The sequence below is a fragment of the Caretta caretta genome, chromosome 8 (assembly GCF_965140235.1).
Source record: "Caretta caretta isolate rCarCar2 chromosome 8, rCarCar1.hap1, whole genome shotgun sequence".
Classification (NCBI taxonomy): Eukaryota; Metazoa; Chordata; order Testudines; family Cheloniidae; genus Caretta; species Caretta caretta.
The window spans coordinates 46,583,925-46,606,027 of record NC_134213.1 but is presented as its reverse complement, the minus strand read 5'-3'; the positions used below and the strand labels follow the sequence as shown (position 1 = coordinate 46,606,027).

Sequence of the window (22,103 nt, the reverse complement as noted above, 5' to 3'; positions counted from 1 at the left end):
TATCCAGACCCTCCTGCCGAGCCTCACCTCCCCCACTTACAACCCCCCCATTACCCCCACTTCTCCTGCACCTGGACCACCCAGATAAGCCACCAGCATCCAGATCTCCACCCCACCAAGCCCCAACCACCTTCACCTGGACCCCCCCACAGAGTCCCATTACTGTTGCACCCAGAACCCTCCAACAAGCCCCTGTGCATCAAGATCCCCCCTGCACCCAGATCCCCCACTGAGTTGCCCACACCCAGATTGCCCCACACAAAACCCTTTCAACCCACACCTGGATCCTCCCACACTAAACCCCTCCACACTTGGATCTTGCCTTGCTGAGCCTGCCTGCCCACACCTGGTGCACCTGGCATGGAGGGGCAGGGCCCTGGGGTGGTTCTGGGGCAGGTCCAGTCCTTGCACTGTGTCAGGGTTAGGTGCAGCCTCACAGCTGATTCTGTGTCCCTGGGGCGGGATCTGCACTGTGATCTCCTACCTCTGTGCAGCCAGTGGCCTGTGCTCCCCAATGCCTTGCTGGAGCCTCCACATTTATTTGACAAATAAAATTTGCAGAATTTTAAAATAGTGTTTGCAGAATTTTTATTTATTTATTTATTTAGGTGCAGAATTTTTAATTTTTTGGTGCAGATTGCCCTCAGGAGTAAATAGACCCCTAACCTCTGGCTGAAGTTACTGAAGTCCTCAAATCATGGTTTAAAGACTTCAAGTTACAGAGAATCCACCATTTACTCTAGTTTAAATCTGCAAGTGACCTGTGCCCCATGCTGCAGAGGAAGTGAAAACCCCCCAGGTTCTCTGCAAATCTGACCTATGGGAAAATTCCTTCCTGACTCCAAATCTGGAGATCAGTTAGACCCTAAGCACATGGGCAAGACCCACCGGCCAGACACCTGGGAAAGAATTCTCTGTAGTAACTCAGAGCCTGTCTCATGTAGTGTCCCGTCTCCAGCAGTTGGGGATTTTTGCTATTGGCAGTCGCCAAAGGGCCATTAAATGCAACCATATTGCAAAGGTGTGTTGCTTTGTATGCAAATTGCAAATATATAGGTACCCCCATATAAAAGCATATAGTTGAAGAAGAAAGCAGTGAGGCAGAAACAGAGCTCTTTGCTGGGTCACAGTACACTTTCACAGCCAAGGGGTTGTGTACAAAAAATTGGTTTGATACTGGAAATAAATAAACACAGAGTGACTCTCCAAATAGATACTGGAGTTAAGGGCAATGTAAGCCCAGCAGGTGTGTGTGCAAGATGATTGACATCGCATCATTGTCTGGGAGATCATAGTGTGGCGGATTAGTCGCCCACAGACCCGGAGGGGGAGGAGCCCCTTATTGAACCCTGGTGGGCGGAGCCACGCCACACTCAACCCTCCTGCTGGCAGTTAGTGGGCGGGACCGGAAGTACAAAAGGCGGGCCGGAGATCTCAGTTTGGAGGTAGCTGCCAGAGAAGCCAGATAGCTGCTGTGAGCTCCTGAGCTGGGAGGCTGCTGCAGACCCCAAGGGTGCTGAGGGCTGACCAGGGCCATTTACAGACCTGAGCACGGAGGAGCTGCAGGTGCTGACAGAGGCCTTCTTCCCTGATGACCCTCTGCAGAGCCAGGTATGTCTGGAGGGGGAGTTGAGAAGTGCCCCAGGGGTAGCTGACCCCAATCTGGCTGCAATGCTGCTAGCAAGTGAGGCAGCGTGCCGCGGTCAGGATCCCCACTGACCCAGTGGCAGACCGCTCTGCCATTGCTAGGGCCTTGGGCCGGGACGCAGTGGAGTGGGTAAGCCAGTGTCTTCCCTGCCACGCCAGTGGAGTGGGTGTCCGTCTCCCCCTCTCTTAGGCAAGAAGCTGGTGCTTGTTGGCCCTCTGCCAGAGCTAGGAGGCTCGACTGTTTGCCGCTTAGCATGAGTGCAGGCCTGAGACAGAGACTCTTTGCTGCCCCAACCAGGGGCTCAGCTCTGTAACTGTGTTTGTTTGTTCGGCCCTGATCACAGGCCCGAGCTGACGTCTCCCATCGCCCCGCTGATTCCCCACGTCAGGCGACCCCCCAGAGACGTAGTGGGGCAGATTGCTGCCCACAGACCCAGAGGGGGAGGAGCCACTCCCTCCAACAGACTACAGAAATGTAGTCTACTTATGAGGAAAAGCCAGGCAAGTAGATGTGGCTGAGACAGCTTGACTGAGTACAGGATGGGCATCCTTGTACACAGGAGAGTTTAGTGGCCAGGGATCTGGGTTCAACTCTCAGATTAGCCAGCCCTCCAGAGTGACTGCGGTCAAGTCACTTACATGGTCTTGTGCCTCACTGCCCAGTTAAATCAAACTCTAAGTTCTCAAGCAGAATTTCTCTTACTTTGCCTAGTTGTACATTTCATCTATTATTGAGGGAAATATTTTTCATTGGTTTGTGTGTGTCTGGGGAAATCAACACTCACTGGTTAAAAATATGCTCTTTCCAAGCTCACGTATGGCCCAAATATCGAAAACCTTCCATTCTTGTTCTTTACGGTATTGGAGCAATGTTCCTGTTGGGGATACTGGGCATGGCCACTAGGTAACTCGAGGGGATGGAAGACCACGAGTGTCGATGAAGCCTCCTCGCACTAGGCCCAAGTGTCCTTGGCCCCCTCCCCCGCCTGAAGGCACTCACAGCAGTTATGCTGAGGATCTGCAACAATATGTTGCAGAGTCAGACTGCCTGAAACTAAACAAGGCCAAACAGGGCAGATATGGAAGAACAATGCTGAATAAATCAGCTTTATGTATGGTTTAACAGATGGTGGAGAGAACTAGCTGGTAACTGGATTGGCTGGCTATATGGATACTTAGAGCAGCTTGCTATTGGATAAGTATGCTGAAGAAAGGATGTATAAAAGCCTGTGTAACTTCCTGCTCTGTGTGCAGGATTTGAGATTCTATTCTCCCTGTACCTTGTTTGCAGCTGCAAATAAACTTTTCTGCTTCTCCACCCCGTTGTGATTATTGGGTGACGCACACCGGGTAACGAACCCCCACTGTTGTTCGCCTCTGGCACTGGGTGCCAGCAACATTCCTATGGGGATTTATTAAGACTAGCTCCCTCCAAATTTGCTGTGACTGGAGACATGTAGAGGTGTTCTCTCTGCCTGAGGGCAAGTCTATACTTAAAACACGGCCTTGGTGCAGCAGCACTGATGCAGCTGTAGTGCTTTAATGAAGACACTCTAAGCCGACGGGAGAGAGCTCTCTGGTCGGCGTAGTTAATCCACCTCCCCGAGAGGCAGTACCTGTGTTGATGGGAGAAGCTCTCCCGCTGACATAGTGCTGTCTACACAGGGGGTTAGGTCGGTGTAACCACGTTGCTCAGAGGGGTGGATTTTTCACAAAAGACGCTGACCATGGGGTAACTTGGTAAATGCCTGACGATAATGGTGCCAGAATATAGACTGGAAGCTCTTTGGGGCAGGGCCATCTTTTTGTTCTTTGTTTGTACAGCACCTAACGCAGTGGCATCGTGGTCCATGACTGCTGGAATTCAGAGAACATAGCAGAGACTGAGAGTATGTCTGCACTACAACTCTAAGTTGACCTATATTAGATTGACTTATAGCCCACACAGTAATTATTGTGGTGGTTCATATCCACATTCCTTCAGTGGTGTGCATCCTCACCAGGGACACTTCCACCGACCTAAGAGGGGCAGTGGGGAGGGGGCGGCTGAGAGCCCAATCTCTCAACTCTGTCGGCAGCTCCCTGTCAGGAGCCTGGCTGCCCCACAGGCTCCTGGGCTAACGGTAGGCTGCCCCCGCTGCTCTCCATTGCCCGCAGGGAGTGGGGGAAGCTGCCTGGGGCTTCTTGCCCCCCATTGTTCCCTGCTGGGAGCCAGGGGAAGCCACTTCGGGGCTTTTTGACCCTCTTCCCCTTCTTCCTCCTCCCCACCCCCCCACCTGCCTGCTCCCCACAGGGAGCCAGCCAGCCGTGTCAATTTCACAGCTCAGGGTTGCCTGGCTCCCAGCAGGGGGAGAGCATTGGGACCCTCAGGCTTCTCCAGGGGAGCCTGGGTGGGGCGGGAGGGGCTTTCTTGTCAATTCCACAGCTCCTGAGTCACCTTAACTACATCGATATAAGACCTATGCCTCTCGGGGAGGTGGAGTTATGTCGGTGTTGTAGGGCACTTACATCAGCGGGAGCAAGTCTGGAGGGGAGACACAGACGTAGTTAGGTCGAGGTAAGGCAGGTTATGTCGACCTAACTGTGTAGTGTAGAGCAGCCCTGAGAGAGATGGATAGGAGGGTAGTTGAACCAGTTGGTGTTTATCTGCTGTAAGGCATGAGCCAGAGGCAGTGACCGAGGAGCAGCACTGGTATTCCAGCAGCCAGTCAGCTGGATGAGTGGTGCTGCATTAAAGCCTGCACCCTGATGCCTCTGGAGAAGCTGATCCATTGCCCTGCAGCACTAGCTTGGCTTTCCAAGGTCTGCAGGCTTCAGCGATGTGTTCAGATTCCCCTTTCTGCACGGTGGGAATATCGAGACAACAGACTGAGTTCTGTTGCTGGCACAGGGGCTCAGCCTGCAATCTCTCCAGTAATGCTGAGTCCCCAGCCTCCCTTGGCAGTTCATTCCATTGATTAACTCTTCCTACTTTCCTGCACTCCAACTTATTAATATTTAATTTTCCCTTCTGCTGAGTAAGCTTATTTCTTCTTGTTCTTTTCTTAACAAGTGAATAATCTCTCCCTGCCCTCTTCATAACCTCCACCGCTGGTTCTCTGCAATTTAGCCTCTCTCTGCTTTAGTTCTTTAGCCTCAGCATACCCAACCTCTGACACCACATTCATTTTAGTGCCATTTTCTCTCCTGTGTTGACCATATTTTTTTAATAACGTGCTCTCAAAACTGATCTGATTGCTCTACCTAATGGTAGCAGAATAATTACTTGCTCATCTTGCACACCATCGTCTCTCTAATATCTCCCAGCGGCGGTATTGCCAACTCATGACTTTACTGCAAGACTCATGATATTTGGTGTGGGGGGGGGCTTCTGTTTGTTTTTTCTTACAGCCCCAGGGGCCACAGGCGGATGCATCCTTTTTTTTAAAGCAAGTCTCTAGCTCTCACGGTTATGTGGAAATGTGACAATGTTCACACTAAACCGTTAAGGCCAAAATTAAGTCAAACTCCTGATTTCTGGAGATCTGATCCAGGACTTTTGAATGCGGGGAGGTTGCCAGTGTTGCAGCATGACATGGCCTTTTGTCCTAAATGTCACATGGTTAATGTTCATCCAGTTTATCTGGTGACGCCAGTTCATAAAATCTTCTCGATGGTGGTCTAAGCCAAAGTGATGTTTCTGGGTTTATACCTTCTAGCAAACACTTGCAGTAGGTCGTGCTAATTTCAGGGACAGATTTTCCCAACCGCATGAAAGTAGCAGTGCCAGAGACTCCATGAAATCCACTAGGGCCTTAGCTATTGGTATGGATTTCACATGGAAGGTGCTCTGCTACTATGGTACTGGGCAGCAGGATAAAACACTAAGATCGTGTGTTTGTTTTTTCTTTTAACTCCCATTGGCTGTTTCCATTAGGTGCCTACATGGTAGCTGAGCAGAGTAATCTTGGAAATCTAATCCGGCCCTTCCCTAGCTGTCAGATTCATATTTATAGATTGATATTCTCAGGCCAGAAAGAACCATTGTGATCATCTAGTCTGACCCCCTGTGTAACACAGGCCAGAACTGCCCTAAAATAATTTCTAGAGCAGATCTGTTAGAAAATCACCCAATTTTGATTTTAAAATTGTCAGTGATGGAGCATCAACCCTTGGTAAATTGCTTCAATGGCTAATTACTCTCACTGTTAAACATTTACACTTTATTTCCAGTCTGAATTTGTCTAGTTTCAACTTCCAGTCGGATTGTGTTAGAACTTTCTCTGCCACATTGAAGAGCCTATTATTAAATATTTGTTCCCCATGTAGATACTTTTAGACTGTGATCAAGTCACCCCTTAATCTATTTAGTTTACCAAAGAGGAGATTGAGCTCTTTGAGTCTAAGGCATATTTATTAATCCTCTAATCCTTTAATTTCACCCATGAGGCGACTGCAGAAGCTTTGAGAGTGAAGCGTGGTTTAGTGATAAATACCCTGCACTTACCTCGCACTCAAAGCACTTTAACAGGGGTGTGCAAGTAGCAGCAGCATTGTAAAGATGAGGAATATGACTTCCCCCAAGGCCATGCACCAATTCATTGCTACGCCAAGTCCTCGCATCTGCTAGTTCAGGGGTGGGCAAACTTTTTTGGCCCGAGGGCCACATCTGGGTATGGAAATTGTATGGCGGGCCACGAATGTTCATGAAGTTGGGGTGCAGGAGGGGGTGAGGCTTCTGGCTGGAGGTGCAGGCTCTGGGGTGGAGCTGGGAATGAGGGATTTCAGGTGTAGGAGGATGCTCCTGGCTGGGACCAAGGGGTTCGGGTGGCTGGAGGGGGATCAGGGTTGGGACACGGGGGGTGAGTGCAGGCTCTGGGGTGGGGCCTGAAATGAGGAGTTCAGAGTGCGGGTGGGGGCTCCGGGCTGAGGTTGGGGGGGCCTCCAGCTGGGGATGCAGGCTCTGGAGTGGGGTTGGGGATCAGGGGTTGGGGTGCAGAAGGGGGTCAGGGTGCAGGCTCCAGGCGGCGCTTACCTCAAGCAGCTCCCGGAAGCAGCAGCATGTCCCCTCTCTGGCTCCTACAGGGAGACACGGCCAGGCGGCTCTGTGTGCTGCCCTGTCCTCAGGCACCGCCCCTGCAGCTCCCATTGGCCGCAGTTCCCAGCCAGTGGGAGCTGCGGGGGTGCAGCCTGCAGACGGGGCAGCCCGCAGAGCCCCCTGGCTGCCCTAAACATAGCAGTGGGGACATGTCGCTGCTTCCAGGAGCTGTGGCACGCGCAGAGCAGCCCCCAACTCTGCTCCTCGGCGGGAGCAGGGCAAGCCCCAGACCCCACTCCCAGGCGGGAGCTTGAGGGCCGGATTAAATTGGCTGGCAGGCCAGATGTGGCCCGTGGGCCGTAGTTTGCCCACCTCTGGGCTAGTTGCTCTTGTGTTGAGTAAAGGACTCACGCTTCCCTTTGTCATCCTTGTGCATGTTAAACCTTATTAGTAAGAAATACCATGGTTTTAAATCTATTAAGGATTTGTGTGCTTTAATCTCTTCATTTCCCCTCTGGCTAGCCCTGCTGCACAGAGAACATCCCAGCTCCTTGCAGTGGGGCCAGCTGAAGCCAAGGGGAAGGGACTGTGTGTGACTGACAGCACTTATATTAGCACAGCTGCTAGCAAAATTAATATTTTTTAAAAATGCAATTAAATCTGCCTCATGAACCCAGGGGATGAGAGAGCCGGGGGGAGAGGACACATAGACAGGGATGGACATGTGCTCGCTCAGCACTGCAACCAGCGACTGCTTTGGCCCAGAGCAGGCGGCTAAGAATCTGAGCCAGTGTAGCTAATGTCTGGCTCTGTGCCCAGAGCAGCCCATCTGTAGCTACACAACGTCATCAGCACACACACACACCACCTGCCTCTCCCTTGGGCGTATTTCTGGACCCTCAGGTGCCTGCATTGCCAAACCCGGACACATGCATCCCAAGCCACTCTGAGCCTGAGAAATAAAGTTCCCCAGAAGGCTGAGACACTGTACCTCAGAGCCAAGTTACCCCAGGAGAAAGGGCTGTTGCTGGCTTGCTCTTTGGCACAGGGCGGGGTCTGAGATGAGCCTCCGTTCAAGGGCGGCATGGCATGTCTATTCCTCATCTCCTAGCAGTTGGCTTAGGGACCGTCATACTGGCCCTCTGTTTGGGATCTAACTTGGGTGGTGGGACCAGGGCCTGGGAAACTGATGGGATTCTCTTAACCTTTCCAAACGTTATCCAGCTTTCAAAGGGACAGGATCTGTAACAGTGCCATGTTGGGGGGGATGCTAGTTGGGCTCTGCTGATGCGAATTCAGCTTTTAACCCTTTCCAAGGCTGCTCTGGTTGGAAATTTGTCTGCCTTGTCACCCACTCCAATGGTTTAAAGCGATTGACAAGGCAGGCCCAAAGCCAGAGGCAGTGTGTCAAAGCATGCAGATGGCCATGCTGACAGACAGGAGCTGCATGCAGCAGCAAGGCCACAGCAGGACGACGTGTGGTTACAGACGACACTGCCCGGAGCTTGTCTGCAGTCCCTGCTCTAGGCACAAGTAGCCTCACTTGTCTATGTCCTGCCAGTGTCTAAGTACAATTTGCCTGCAGTGCATGTAGGACCCCATTAACGTACACAGATGTGCCTGTGTCTTGCCAATGCCACCGCAGGGCTCCAGCCCCACAGATCTCCCTAACTGTAAATACTTTTGTTTGACAAGGAGAAAAGCATGGCCCCAGATGGGCGAGAGGTAGGGTTAGAAGGACGGGAGCTGACAGGCTCTGCATTTTACAGGCAATCAGTCTAAGTCTGGGCTCAGTATGTTATTCGTATGGCTTACACATCTTTGCCTGGAAGGGCTCGCTTTCATGTACAGTACACCAGGCCTGACGTTGGCCCAGATGGTCCATGTCACACATGTGTAATTATTCTCAGCTCCATGTAATCAAGCTCAGCTCCGACCACTGCTGCATGTCACCAGGACCCGGGGCCTCGGACCGGAAGGGGTGGGGCTGGGGGAGGTCAGCCTTCCCCAGCCAGCCCATCCACGCTGCCTGGCCCGCGCCTCCTGGAGCCCTTTTAAATCACCAGCCCCAGCTCAGCTGCCCCTTTTGCCCACCCCGTCAGTGGCCCGCGGGGTCGGGGGGGCAATGATGTTGAAGTGCTGCAGGGGGAGTGCTTTAAGCAGGGTCCTTTGCCTTTAACATCGCTGCCCCTTTTGCACCTCTCCCCCGCCCCATCAGCAGGGCCACTGACGGGGCTGCGGTGGGGCAAAAGGGGCAGCGCTTTAATCAGGGTCCTTAAGCACTGCCGTGGCAACATTTTAACATCGGCTGCGTACGGGCCGGTACCGACAGCCACTTTTTACCAGTACGCTGTACTGGCTCACTTTCACCCCTGCCTGCCCCACCTCACGCTGTAGGGCTCGTCATTTCGGTTGTTGGCGTCATCGATGGCAAGGCCAGCAGGGAGCCCTAGCACATCTCATCTGACCTCTTGTATAACACAGGCCAGAGAACCTCTCCCAATGATGCCTGTATCGAGCCCAGTAATTTGGCTAAAGTAACTTCCAACAAGTCGTCCGGTCTTGCACTGAAGACCTAGAAATGGCGAGGCCACCACTCTCCTTGGTAGCTTGTGCCAATGGTTAAACACTCTCATTGTTAAAACTGTGTGTTAGTGCTCATTAGAATTTGTCTGGCTTTAATGTCCAGCCATTACTGCTTGTTATGCCTTTCTTGGCTAGCTTTAAAGAGCCCTTTAGAACTGCGTATGTTCTCCCTTTAAAGGGATGCCTGCCCCATGGGCAAGTCATGCCTCGAGCTCATCAAGGCATCTTCTCCTCTCTTGTCTCACTTGAAATAGCTGCAGAGGGCCTCATCCCACTGGCTAACCGAGCATGCAACCACACCACTTTCCGACCTTGCTGCCACAGAAATCGATGTAGCTGTGTTTACATGGCTATGAAGCAGTGACCAGGGTGACTGCACTAGGTGAAGTAGGGAGCTGGGGGTCTTTCTCACACTCTTTAGATAAGCAAAGACTTCTAGAGGAGCATTTGCATCACTTCCCATTCTCTTGTGCCAGTATTTATTTAAAACCCTCGGTAATGTTTCTTTCTTCCTTGTGGCTCAATGTTAGGGCTGGTCAAAGCTTTTCAGCTGGAAACTTGTCATGGAAAGACTGGCTTGACACCACTGCCATGTTTTCACACACATTTTGAGTTGGCCAAAATTTCTGATGACACTGCATCCCATGTACCAGGTCACAAAGCCACGCCCTTCTATTTGCCCTGGTGGCCCCTCCCTTGGGCAGGCCAAACCTGAGCAGCACTGTGACCCAGAGTGGCAAGGTGAGGGGAGGACGTGGAGCCAGGGCATGTAGGGGAGGCTGGAGAGCCAAGGTGGGCAAGAGAAGATTGGGGGGGGGACACTGAGGTACATAGGGGGCTGGATTGGGGGCCTGTGGAAATGGAGTGGGGGGTGTTGCACAGGGAGCTAGGGGATCTCCTGGTTTGGCAGGGGGAATAATGTGGGTAGCCCAGGTATGATGTATGGTGAGGTCCAGGGGGCATGGGCACTTGGGGACTCTGGAGGGGGCGATGCAGGAGGGGGATCCTGCAGCCTGGGGGAACATACAAATACGTGGAGGGTTGGGGGGGTAAGAGCTAGGGCACAGCAGAGTGTGTGAGGGTGAGGGCCCTAAGCAGGGGAGTGCTGGGGGAAGACCTAGCCAGCCAAGGAATCCTGGGGCAGGTGGGGAACTGAGGTAGATGAGGGATCCTAGAGTATTTGGGAGGAGTTCATAGGTGTTGGGGGGCAGGAGGTCCACGGGGGAACCAAGGATGTATAAGGGGTTGGGGGATTATGGCTGGGGCTTCATTTGAGGCTGTGGATTTATGCAGGATTCTAGGGGTCAGGATTGTACGGGGCTGGGGTTGTGCTAGATTAGAAATGGGGTTGCAGATCAAGTCCATGACTTATTGTCCTCTCGTACATGGACACAGAGACCAAATGATCCCCATCTTCTTTATAACAACCCTTAGCACAGTCAAAGAGAGTTACCAGGTCCCCGCTCAGCCTTCTTTTCCCAAGACTAAACAGGCCCCGTTTTTTTAACCTTTCCTCACAGGTCAGGTTTTCGAAACCTATCAATCACTTTTGTTGCTCTCCTCTGGACTCTCTCCAGTTTGTCCAAATCTCTCTCAAAGTGTGGCACCCAGAACTGGACACAGTATGCCAGCTGAGGCCTCCCCAGTACCGAGTAGAGCGGGACAACTACTGCCCCAGTTTTACGTATGACAGTCCTGCTAGTACACCCCAGGATGGTAGTACCTTTTGGTTTTACAACTACATCACACCATTGCCTCATATTCAATTTGTAATCCCCAGAGCCTTTCCCGCAGTGCTGCTGCCCAGCCAGCTGTTCCTCATTTTGTAGCTGTGTCGAAAGGGAGTGTCGTGGAACTGGATTGGACCTCAGGAGGGATGTGTTTGCTTTCCAGTGCTGCCACCAACGTGCTCTGTGATCATGGGCAATGCGATTTTCAAAGGGGCTCTGCACAGTGGGTGCTGACCTCTTTTTGAAAAGCTGGCCTTAATCACTGTGTGCCTCAGTTCCCCAGCCGTACTATGGGGATAACACTTCCTTCTGCCCACCCTTAGCTCCGTCCTGTTGTCTTACGTTAGAAATTTCTTTGAGTCAGGAACTGTCTCAACATGTGCAAAGCAGAGCTGCTGGGATACTCATGCACTGCAGCCCTGGAACTCCCATGATGCACTGGGGTGGCTCAGTCAGAGGGCAGACCACAATGCATCATCGGAAATGTAATCCATGCAGGCAGCCCAGCACACTCAAACTACAAGTCCCATGAGGCCCCATGGCAGCTAAGTGGCTCTAGTTTGATTCTGTTTTTTAAACAAACATTTAGAGTTGCCCTGTTCTCTCCCTCCACCCCGCAAAACCATCATTTCAGTTTTCCACTGGAAAAATTTTGGTCTAATCAATTTTTTCCTGTGGAAAAATTCAGTTGTGTGGAAATCCCATTTTCCATTGAAAAACATATTTTGACAGAAAAGTCCAGCCAGCTCAAATAAATAATCAAACCAAATGAGTGTAGGAAACAGGTACACCCTATTCGAAATAGCAGCCACTCCCACATCCTTACCATACTGCAAGTTCTGTATAAAGATAGGTCTGTAAACATGCTGCAACTACATTGCAATGCCCTTGGTGGGGACGGCACACGGTGAGGTGGCTGTATATGAGATCTCCGCTTCTAAAGCGACTTTCTGCCCCCAATAAGCCCTTCAATCCTTTAGCCCCCTTTCTAAATAAACATTCCCCAAAGCCTGTAGCTCATGATGAGCTGCCTTAGCCTTCAGCTATGTGGGCCAGTTATGGGAGGATTTGTAGAGGCAGAAGGAAGCAATATGTTATAATGCCGATAAGTACCTCCTGGCTGGCCATGCTGGCTCTCCCTGAGCATTCACCACACTGGCAACTTCTGCTTCCAGCATTAAAAGCAGACTTGCACTGGGTTTCGTTACTGGCCACGCCTTTGTAATGACTGTATTGGTGGAGGTGCCCTTTGCACTTTATTGTGCGATGTCAGTGCATACAAAACCCCACCGGGCATTTGCTGTTATGGCACCATCCCTCCCTAAGCTTGTATTGCAGCTGTTTGAATCCTAAGCCTCCTGCAGAGAAGTAGTTGGAGCTTGTAGGATTGCTAGTGATGTAGCGTTTTTAGGGCTCGGGCCTGCCACTGCCAAACATTAACTAGCTGGATTTTGCCCTAATTATTTGTACAGCATTTTGCAGCTGCCTTACCTAAATACCCCAGCGGGAGGTGGTATTCCTGTCTGACTGAATGGGACAGAGCCATCAATCAACCGAGCCCTCAGTTTTCAAGTGTCCATTAACTTTGATTTCCTCAACTTTTATAGTTGCCTAGGCCCCACTCCTCAAAGATATGTAGGTGCCTAACTCCTACTGAAATCATTGGGCATTAGGGGCCTAAATACTTGGAGGACTTGGGTGACAGAGGCTAGTTTTCAGAAGGGACTCCTTGATGCTGTCTGTGGCTCCTGGCAGAGAATGGGCATCACAACCACATATGGGTTCTGGGCCTTGGCTGTATGGGCAGCAGAGTTAGGACTAGCCCCTCACTCTCCTGAGCCCTGTCTGCTGGCCCACACAACCTTGCTGGCTACTGTCCACTCCTGTTATGTTTCACCCTGGGCACCGTATTTCTGCAATGTGCTGCCTGAAGGGCTAACGCAAAGCAGGTGCTGTCCCCCTCTTCCCCCGGCACAAGGCAAGATGCAGCGATGAGTCCTCTTAATGGCAAAAATGTGTACAGTGCCCGTGTTTCAAACACACCCATTATCCCCAGAGCCTGCCTTTGGACGCTCTCTCAAGCCTATGTCTGCATGAGCCAGGCACTGGCAGGGCTGCAGTTGCCTGCGGCTGCTCTTCCATGCGTGTCAACGGGTTGGCGCGATTTCGTGGGAATGTTTGTATTGCACTTGGTGGGAGCAGCTCAGGCACGACACAAAACCGGCTTAGCTGAAACAACTCAATCCCCAGCCAGCAGGACAGCTGGGACCACAACCTGCCCAGAGCAAAGCTGATCACTTGGCTAGGGCCTCAGGGGGCACTGGGGAGAGAGCTGTGACTTAGCAATTCCTTGGCTCATGGTGGTTGCTTCCAGCCTTCACATGTTTCTAAAATTATTTTGATTTATATGTAACGGTCTGAGGCTGCGAGGTACACCGCAGGGCCATTGGCTAAAGCCTGCTGCCACGGGTACGGGAGCAGCACTTGCTGAATAGTTTGGGAAGGAGGGGAAAAATCCAACCTTTGTCATCTGAAAATGTGATCAAAGCCAACTCCTCCCAGGTAGATGCATGGGGGAAGGGGGAGTTGTGAGTGATGATTCTGTATCTCTGAACAGCATCTCGCTGGAGCCATCAGGCTGACAGAACTCCTCCAGCTCCACAAATTTTGGCCTCTAAAGGCAGCAGTGTGTGGGGAGGGGAAGGAGGAGACAAGGGAGTGGCAGGTTTCTTATAGGTGATGGCATGCCACCTCCCTAGCTTTAATTCATTCGCCTGGAACATTCCATCCAGTCATGAACTGACTGGCGAAAAAAACCTCCCCAACTAAGCTAGTCGATAAACAATGGTCTGCATGCCTGGGAAAAACAAAACAAGGTGCAAAAATTCAGTGCCAGCTTAATACAGAGAGAGGTCCAAATGCCAGCGGGAGGTTAGAGAGAGAGTGCAAAAATCCAATCTATCCTATTGTTTTATACTGCTGCCCATCACCGTGGTGTCGGATCACCTTCCCCCTAAAATAACAGCAGTAGTGAAGGCTCTATTGGACTTCATGGCTCCCTGGCTCTGCTAGGGCAAGAGCTCTGCTTGGGGTCAGGTGGGATGGTTGGTGGCTGATTGTTTTGTGTCCGGAGATGGTATGTGGGCAGATATGGCTGCCAGTGCAGGGCTATGGGGGCTTTTTTGAAGAGGAAGGAATCCCAGCAGAATACTATCAGCTGAGAGACACAATTACACACCTTGACTGTCTCCTTTGGCAATCCCATCCACTGGAACTCTCCCTTCTGGACATGAAGCAACAAGAGCGAAGCTGTGACAGATGCTAGCGCTCACTGTTGATCAGCAGGCTTCACAAAGCCACACCTGGAATAAAGGGCCTGCTGCCTGAGTGGAAAGCAGGAGATCCCATGGCTACACAGCATTGCAGGTGAACAACAGGGGCAGTGCCCAGGAAGGCAGAGCACCCTGGGAAGACTCTGTCCTGACCATGGGTAAGAAGGGCTGACAGAAGGTGCCAGGAGCAGCAGTTAAACTAGGTAGGTGGCACAACAGCCAGCATGGGAGCTGCCACATGCTCCATCCTGCTACTCCTGTCCTTGGGGGTAGGGGTGGCCAAAATTCTTCAGGGGCTCACGCAGATCCACCAGTCTCAATCTGGTGTTATGGAGCTTTTACAGCTGAAAACCCAGAAAGCTGCTTGATTGTTTCTTGGCCAGCTTGTGAGATTTGAGCATCTTGCCAGCTGTATCTAGAGGCACTGAGCTTCTTATGGGATGACCCCATGGAAGGAGAGGGAGCATGTTGTAATGACCAGAGGACAGGATTCGGAATAAGAGCTGGGTTCTAATCCCTATTTTGCCACTGATATGCTACATGACCACGGCAAAATCACTTGCTCTCCGGCCACGTCTATGCTACAGGTCATTGGCCATCATTCAGCAGTCAATTCAGTCATCATTCAGCAATGAACGCGTATTAAAATTCTAGCATAGAATTTTGTAAAACAGGGATAAATACTAGCCTCCCAGGAATGACATGGGGCTTAATTCAGGTGGGTTTGTAAAGTGGACTTGAGAACCTAGACAGGAAGGTGCCATTTAAACATATGTTATCCTAAAAAAGAGAGAGAAATGAAGAAAGACTCCAGTCTGGTGAAGGTCTCTCTAAAGCCTATGAAGAAGCTGAAGGGCTGACCACTTTGCCAATAGAGGAGGCTGAATCGGTTTTCTTGTTCAGCTTCCAATGGATGGAAGGGGCAGCAAGAAGAGCACGAAGAAAAACTATGGTGCCTTTACACAACCTTAAGCTCATGCTCAAATAAATTGGTTAGTCTCTAAGGTGCCACAAGTACTCCTTTTTGCGAATACAGACTAACACAGCTGCTACTCTGAAACTTTACACAACCTGTGGCTAATGAGGTGACTCTTCCGTCTTTCAGTGAGTGGAACGAGGCAGTGATCTAAACTTCGGGGTTTGAGTAGCGTATTGATGGCCAACCCTGCCATCATCTTTGGTGTGGTATGTGGCAAATGACTGGATAATCTGCTGTGGTTTTCAATTATGCAGACAGATTTTCTGCAAATACTTGCCTCAAGGAGTGTTTTTGATGTATTCACCAGATCCTCAAAGAGCCTAGAAATCAGTGGGAGTTAAGTGCCCAGGTAGCCTTGAGGATCCAGGCCTAGATTTTTAACAAACAAGTTTATGAACTATAGAGCTTGATAACATGGAAAGGGATAACTACCAGACAACATACACAAAACATAATGGAAATCTTTGACCTGAGGAACTGTCTGAAGCTAAACGTGTAGGCTAGATTTAATGTAATTAACATACTTTCTGCTCCAGCCTACTCTTCTCGCTGATGCTTCCTTTGTGAAGTTAGGGAGACATTAGAAAACGAAGAAATTTATTTCTCCTGAATAATACAAGGCGAACTTTTTTAAAGCTTCTACAATTAAATGCAACACCAGAGCCAGAGGCCACCAAATATCAAAGGGTGTTAAATTAAACGCATGGTCTGCAAGGATTCCAGGAATGATCTCCATGCCATGTATAGAACGAGGATTTAAACCATTCTAGAACTACAGGGATTAGGATGAGACCTGCCTCGTAGCTGATTATCTCACATCTACCTAGTGCAGGGTTTCCTGCAGCTTTCCTGAAAGTATCTGGTGCTGACCACAGTCAGAGACAGGATCCTGGACTTGCTGAAGCATGTGTCTGACCCAGTCTAGCCACCCCTATGGGAAGTCATCTAATTCAGGAGAGTTTTTCTGAATAACTGGCTACTGTGTTAACTGAAATGGGAACATATATTCCAAGGCCAGAAGGGTCCACTCTAATCTAGCCTGACCTCCTGGACAACACAGGCCAGAAAACTGCCCCCACAGTAACGCCTAGAGCAGATCCTTTAGAAAAACATCCAGTCTTGATTTACAAATTGCCAGTGATGGATAATCCACCCTGACTCTTGGTAAATTGTCCCAGTGGTTAATTACCCTCAGTGTTAAAGCATGAATTTTTATTTCCAATCTGAATTTGTCTAGCTTCAGTTCCAGCCACTGGAGCTTGTGATACCTTTGTCTGCTAGACAGAGGAGCCCATTGCTAAAAATGTTTTCTCTATGTGGGCACTTAGACTGTCAACCAGTCACCTCTAAACCTTTGTTAAGCACAATAGATTGATTAAAGGAAAATGTGCTTCACAGGACATTCTTGTGGCTCTTCTCTAACCCCTCACCAATTTATCATCATCCCCTTGAACTGTGAACACCAGAACTAGACACAGGATTCCATTTGCATCAGGGCCAAATACAGATGTAAAATAACCTCTCTTTTCATAATCGAGATTCCCCTGTTGATGCATCCAAGGATTGCATGAGCCCTTTGGCCGGTGTCACATGGGGAGCTCATGTTCAGCTGATTATCCACCATGCCCCTGAAATCTTTTTCAGGAGTCACCGTTTCCCAGGATAGAGTCCCCCATCCTGCACATATGACCTACATTCTTTTTTCCCAGATGTAGATATTTAGCCATATTAAAACGATGCATCATCCCCCCCCTTGCACAGGAAAGAGCCTCACTGAAAGGGTTTCTTCCCCTCCCTATCAACCGTGATTCTAAACATGTCGCTGATTGTCTGTGTCTTCCTCAACAGGGCTCTGTATATCACGTGACTGGCCCAGCCGTTGGGGTGTCATTTCATGACGTTTCAATGGGCGGGCTTTCTTCCATCTGTGCCCCATCTCCTCTCTGCGACCTTTGGGAGGCAGGGATGCATTAGCATCCCATTGTACAGATAAGGGGAAACTGAGGCAAAAGAGACTAAGTGATTTGCCCATGGTCACATGGGAAGTCTGTGGCAGAGCAGGGAATTGAACATGGGTATCCCTGCCCAACCATCCTTCCTCCCCCACACAGCAGGGAGCCAGTAGTAACTGAAATGCTAATAGAAAATTCATTCCAGGAATGAGTTCCAGGCAAAGATTTGCCAGAGAGAGAAAAATAACGAGCCTTTATATAACCAACTTTGTCCAGTCCCTGAAACTAATTAAAGGAGAAATTCATACCCATTTTTGTATCCCGCTACCCCAGCTCGATGGACTGTCACTCCTTAGCTCAAAGGATTCTACTGAAGTGGAAAAAAAATATTTTTTACAGGAAAACAATGTAAATTAAAACTGGAAAAGGACAAAATTTTAGTGGAGGCCAATACAGAGACGCAAGTTAGTTTTGTACACAGAAAAAAAATACTGACCTAATCCAACCAAGTGCAAGAAGAAGATTCAGTGGAGTGTGTTGACCCAGGAATGATGCCCTCAATCAGCTATGGACTGAGCAGGGCTCTCTCATTCCCACAAAAAAGGTTGCTCCTAGATTAGAAGTGAGGGGGCTTCCAGGCCCATAGACAGGAGTGGCTAAAACTTGCAGGAGGCAGGCAAAAGCTTCTAGACAAGAGAGGTGCTTTTCGGTAACTTACTTTCTTTGAACTGCTGCACTTCAGAGCCAGGTCAGTGATGCCTGCTGTAGTATTCACATAGGCGGCTCAGTTTAACAAAGATGTCTCTTTGCTAGAAGTACCAACACTGGCCATGTTGGAAAGCACAGTCACGTGAGCCCGATTCGGCTCTTACCGTCACCAGTATAAAAATCAACATCACTCCCTGAGCCCCTCTCCTCCTGCATCCAGACCATTCCCATTGAGCTCCCCCACACTCAAACCCTGACAAGTTCCACCCCCCACCCCTGGACCTCCCTGATGAGCCCCCTGCCCTCCACCACCTGCACCCAAGGCCCCCACCCCACAAAGCCCCACTTCCCCAGCATTGGGACCCCCTGCCGAGCCCCCACACCCAAACCCCCCTGCCAAGCCCCAACCACCTGCACACGGACCCCACCCAATGAGCCCCTGTGCATCCAGAGCCCCTCCACACCCAGACCCCCCACTGAGCCACCCGCACCCAGATTGCCCCACACAGAACCCTCTCACCCCACATCTGGATCTCCCCCCACTAAGCCCCTCCACACTTGGATCCTGCCAGGCTGAGCCTACCTGCCCCACACCTGGATTGGGGGCCAGGGCTGGTCATGAATGCAAGACTCTATCCCTCTCGCTCGCTATCACAGTGCACCTGGTGCAGAGGGGCAGGGCCCAGGGATGTTTCTGGGGCAGGCCTGGCCCTTGTGCTACGTCAGGGTCGGTTGCAGTGTCACTGCTGAGTCCATGTGCTGGGCGAGGGGGAATGGAGGGTTATCTCCACTGCCATGCTGGAGCCTCCACATTTATTTATTGACAAATAAAATATGCAGAATTTTAAAATATTGTGTGCAGAATTTTTATTTTTTGGTGCAGAATTCCCTCACGAGTATCAAATGAACTTTATAAGTAATTTTTTTTTAAATTCAGACTTGTTCTCTGTTTGAATTCAGTACCACATAAGCTTCCCATAGTGACAAATTCATTTTTACTCCCATTCATACAGCATTGAGAGAAGGACCTGAATACTTACTTAGACATCAGCAAAACTAACTAAAATCCAATGGGGCAAGGGAAAAGTCTGCCCTTGATTACACCCATGCAAACCCACTGAATACACACTGCAGTTGCACAGGTGCAGCGTAGGAATTGCTCAGACCTATGGTCCATCTAATCCAGTTTTATCTCAGATGCTTCAGAAGAAGCTAAAAGAATCTGGCGAAAGGCAGATGTAGAATACTCTTCGCTCAGGAAGGTTTCATCTTAATCCCTTCTAGTGGGAATGACTGAAACTGTGAAGCAAGAGGTTTTTATTTCTTCCATTTCAAAGCATTCCTGCTCCCAGGATCTCTGTAACTGTTTATGCATAAGCAGGGGAAAAACCCCAGCTTGACTTTCAGATCCCAGGCTAAGTTTGCAGGATTGGCAGTTTAAAAAAGCCATCTCTTTCTATGTGACCTGAGCAAATGGGTTTTGTGATCTGTAACGTGACCATGCCGTGTTATTTTTCACCACTTTTGGGAAGTGAGCTGCTCTCTCGTAGAAGCTGGAGCTGTGTGCAAGGAGTGGACAGCATTTTTGCTATTAATATGCTGTTCTTATTTTTAGGCAGCACATTTTGTTTGACTACCATCGTGTGACCCATCACAGTAATCTAGCACCAGATGTATGGTGTAGTGGGAGACTGTGAAAGTGAAACTTTTAATCCTTCCCCTGTAGTCTAGACCTCCTGGCTCTGGTTTCTCCATGATGCATCCTTTTCACTCCTGTTTGTACAAGTGCGTAGAGATACATCTGTCTGGCAAGCCCTGCTCTTTGAAACATCAAGAATAGAGTGAGAATTCTCACAAGGCCCATCACTTAGCACTCATCTCTCAACTGAGTGTCTTCAGACAGATGAAAAGTACGCTTAAGAAGACTATGTCCCACCCAGGAGCAATGATGGCTTTGGTTATCAAAGGAAAAAAGAGGCAGCTGAAATTTCTTGAAGCATGAAAAACACTGTCTTGTTTTGATCTCAAAAGGCCAAGCAAACAGATTACAATTTCTCAGAACACTGACTTCAGAGCCCAGAATAACCAGGAGGATTCAGCCTGAAGGGCAACTCTTCAGAGGGGTAGAAGGAAAAGCTGTGACGTGCCTGAAAATAGGGGCTTATGAAAGTGCCTCCAACTAAAACTACAGTACTGGCGTAGTACAGTCTCTCCCAGGCTTAACAAGGACTGGTGTGGCATCTACTAGTGAAATCTCCTTATGTGCCAACCAGGATAGGATTGTAGGAAGTCTTATAGCCAATCATTTTTCTACCCTCCCAGAGGGGCCGGCACCAGCTGGCACCGCAAGTTGGAGGAGAGCATTCTTGCTGCTGCCTCAGCTGATGGTCACAGTCCTGAGGCCACAGGAAGTCTGCAAGAATTTCTATTTTAAATGCCCCAACCACATCTCCAACTCACCTGTGGCACTAACTTTGGCTGTTGTCTTCTTCAAGTGGCTGTGGGACATCAACAATGTATCCAATGTGGGGTGGAGGTAAACCAGGTCTGGGCTGTCCTGCAGGCGTGGACCATTTAAGAAAATCTTTAACTCGTAGCTCGTGCTTGCATTATGCAAATCAAATATGCTAGAAATTGTCTTGGAAAAGCTCAGCTACAGGTGCCATTGACTATAGTAGCCTGCCATGAGCTTCAGATCATCAGTCAGGACCTCGTCTCACTCATCTTCTTTCAGTCTGAGCTGGTCATCAGGATCAGGGATCTTGAAGATTCTGGGCATTACCACCACTCTTGTGCAGAGGACGAGATATGGCCCAGGAGCTTGTAGCAGGACTGCAGGTTTTCTGTCACGACAGTAGGGGCAGTCAGAGATCAGGCTTGGTCACCTCTGACATTCCTACTTTCCTCAACAGAGTGCTGTCTGCCCATTGTTTGCTGGGCCAGGCTTTTGCCAAGGACCATGTAGTGTTCTGCGTTCCATGGTACATTTGCTGGAGGACCAGTTCCTGGCAGCAGCCATGTGGTCTGTGAAAACCTGTTTGGTCACAAACTCACTGCAGTCTGGCAGCCTCGCATACCTTAGGAGTTAGAGAATTCATATAGCAAAGCAGCCCAGTGTTTGCCCCTGGGTAACTGCAGGCTGAAGAGGTATTCTAAAAAAAGGTCATAATTCAAACAGTAGGGTCTTCCACAGCTTCAGTCCTCAGCTATGAAAACTCCACTGGACCAATAGCTGGCTCTTTCAGCTAAAGCCAGAGTCCTTTTCCTGCCAGACTGGTTCTCTGAGAGTTGATAGGATAGCCTAACTGATGTGATTACCAATGGGTAGCTAGAACACACATCTATAGCTTTGACAGCAGTAGGGGAGTGGAAGAACAACAGTGAGGGAAACACACAGCTCTTATATATGGGCTGAGCTCTGCAGGTCCTAGCACCTGCTACTGCAGCCCTTATGGCCTCACTTGGCAGCTGACTTTAACCTACCCTTTTCAAATTTACATCTCTGTCCATCTTACAGCAGCCCTTTCTCAACAGTGGCACTGGAGAACTAGCATGTTTCCTCTGAGCCCCTCCTACATTCAGCTTTCTATGTACACACTCCTCTTTACCATTACGCATTACATGTTTAAGATTTTTAGAGAGAGGAAGGGTGGCTCTGACTTTTGCATCCCTGTACAGATGAAACAGTGGGAAGGTAAATATGCACATTAGCTCTGAGAATCACGGATAGTCGCCTATTCAGCAGTTAAAGAGACTTTGCATGTTTCCAGGAAGTGGTGCTGGAACTTTTAGAGTGGGGATAACATCTGTCCACATCCCCCGTTGCTCCCTAGAGCTGAGCCATGGCTCCGGGAAGAGGGGATGTGGACAGTGGTAAGGGGGCCAAGGCTGGGTGTGGTTGTGGAGCCCTAGGTGCAGGGCTGGAAGCGGAGCCCTGCGTAAAACCTGGGGGTGCTGCAGCACCCCCTGCCCCCGCATCTCTAGTTCCCACACCTATGTGCCCAAGAGGAGGACATGTTCCTTCAATCAAGTTAAAAAGTAACACAAATGAAGGCACACTTCTAATGCAGTTCTTCAGTCACCAGGGCATCAAACTGATCATATTTAAAAATCATCCATCTAACTTTGGTGTAATAAGACAGCAGAAAGCTG

General features: G+C 49.8%; 1 long non-coding RNA gene across 1 annotated transcript in view; it reads left to right on the top strand.

Moving 5' to 3' along the window:
• Positions 1-1,406: 1,406 nt before the first annotated feature.
• LOC125641825 (uncharacterized) overlaps positions 1,407-22,103 on the top strand; it is a 28,832-nt gene continuing 8,135 nt past the window's right edge. Inside the window, exon 1 of the long non-coding RNA XR_007358165.2 lies at positions 1,407-1,611. This is a non-coding gene — a long non-coding RNA (uncharacterized LOC125641825). The remainder of the gene's footprint in view (positions 1,612-22,103) is intronic.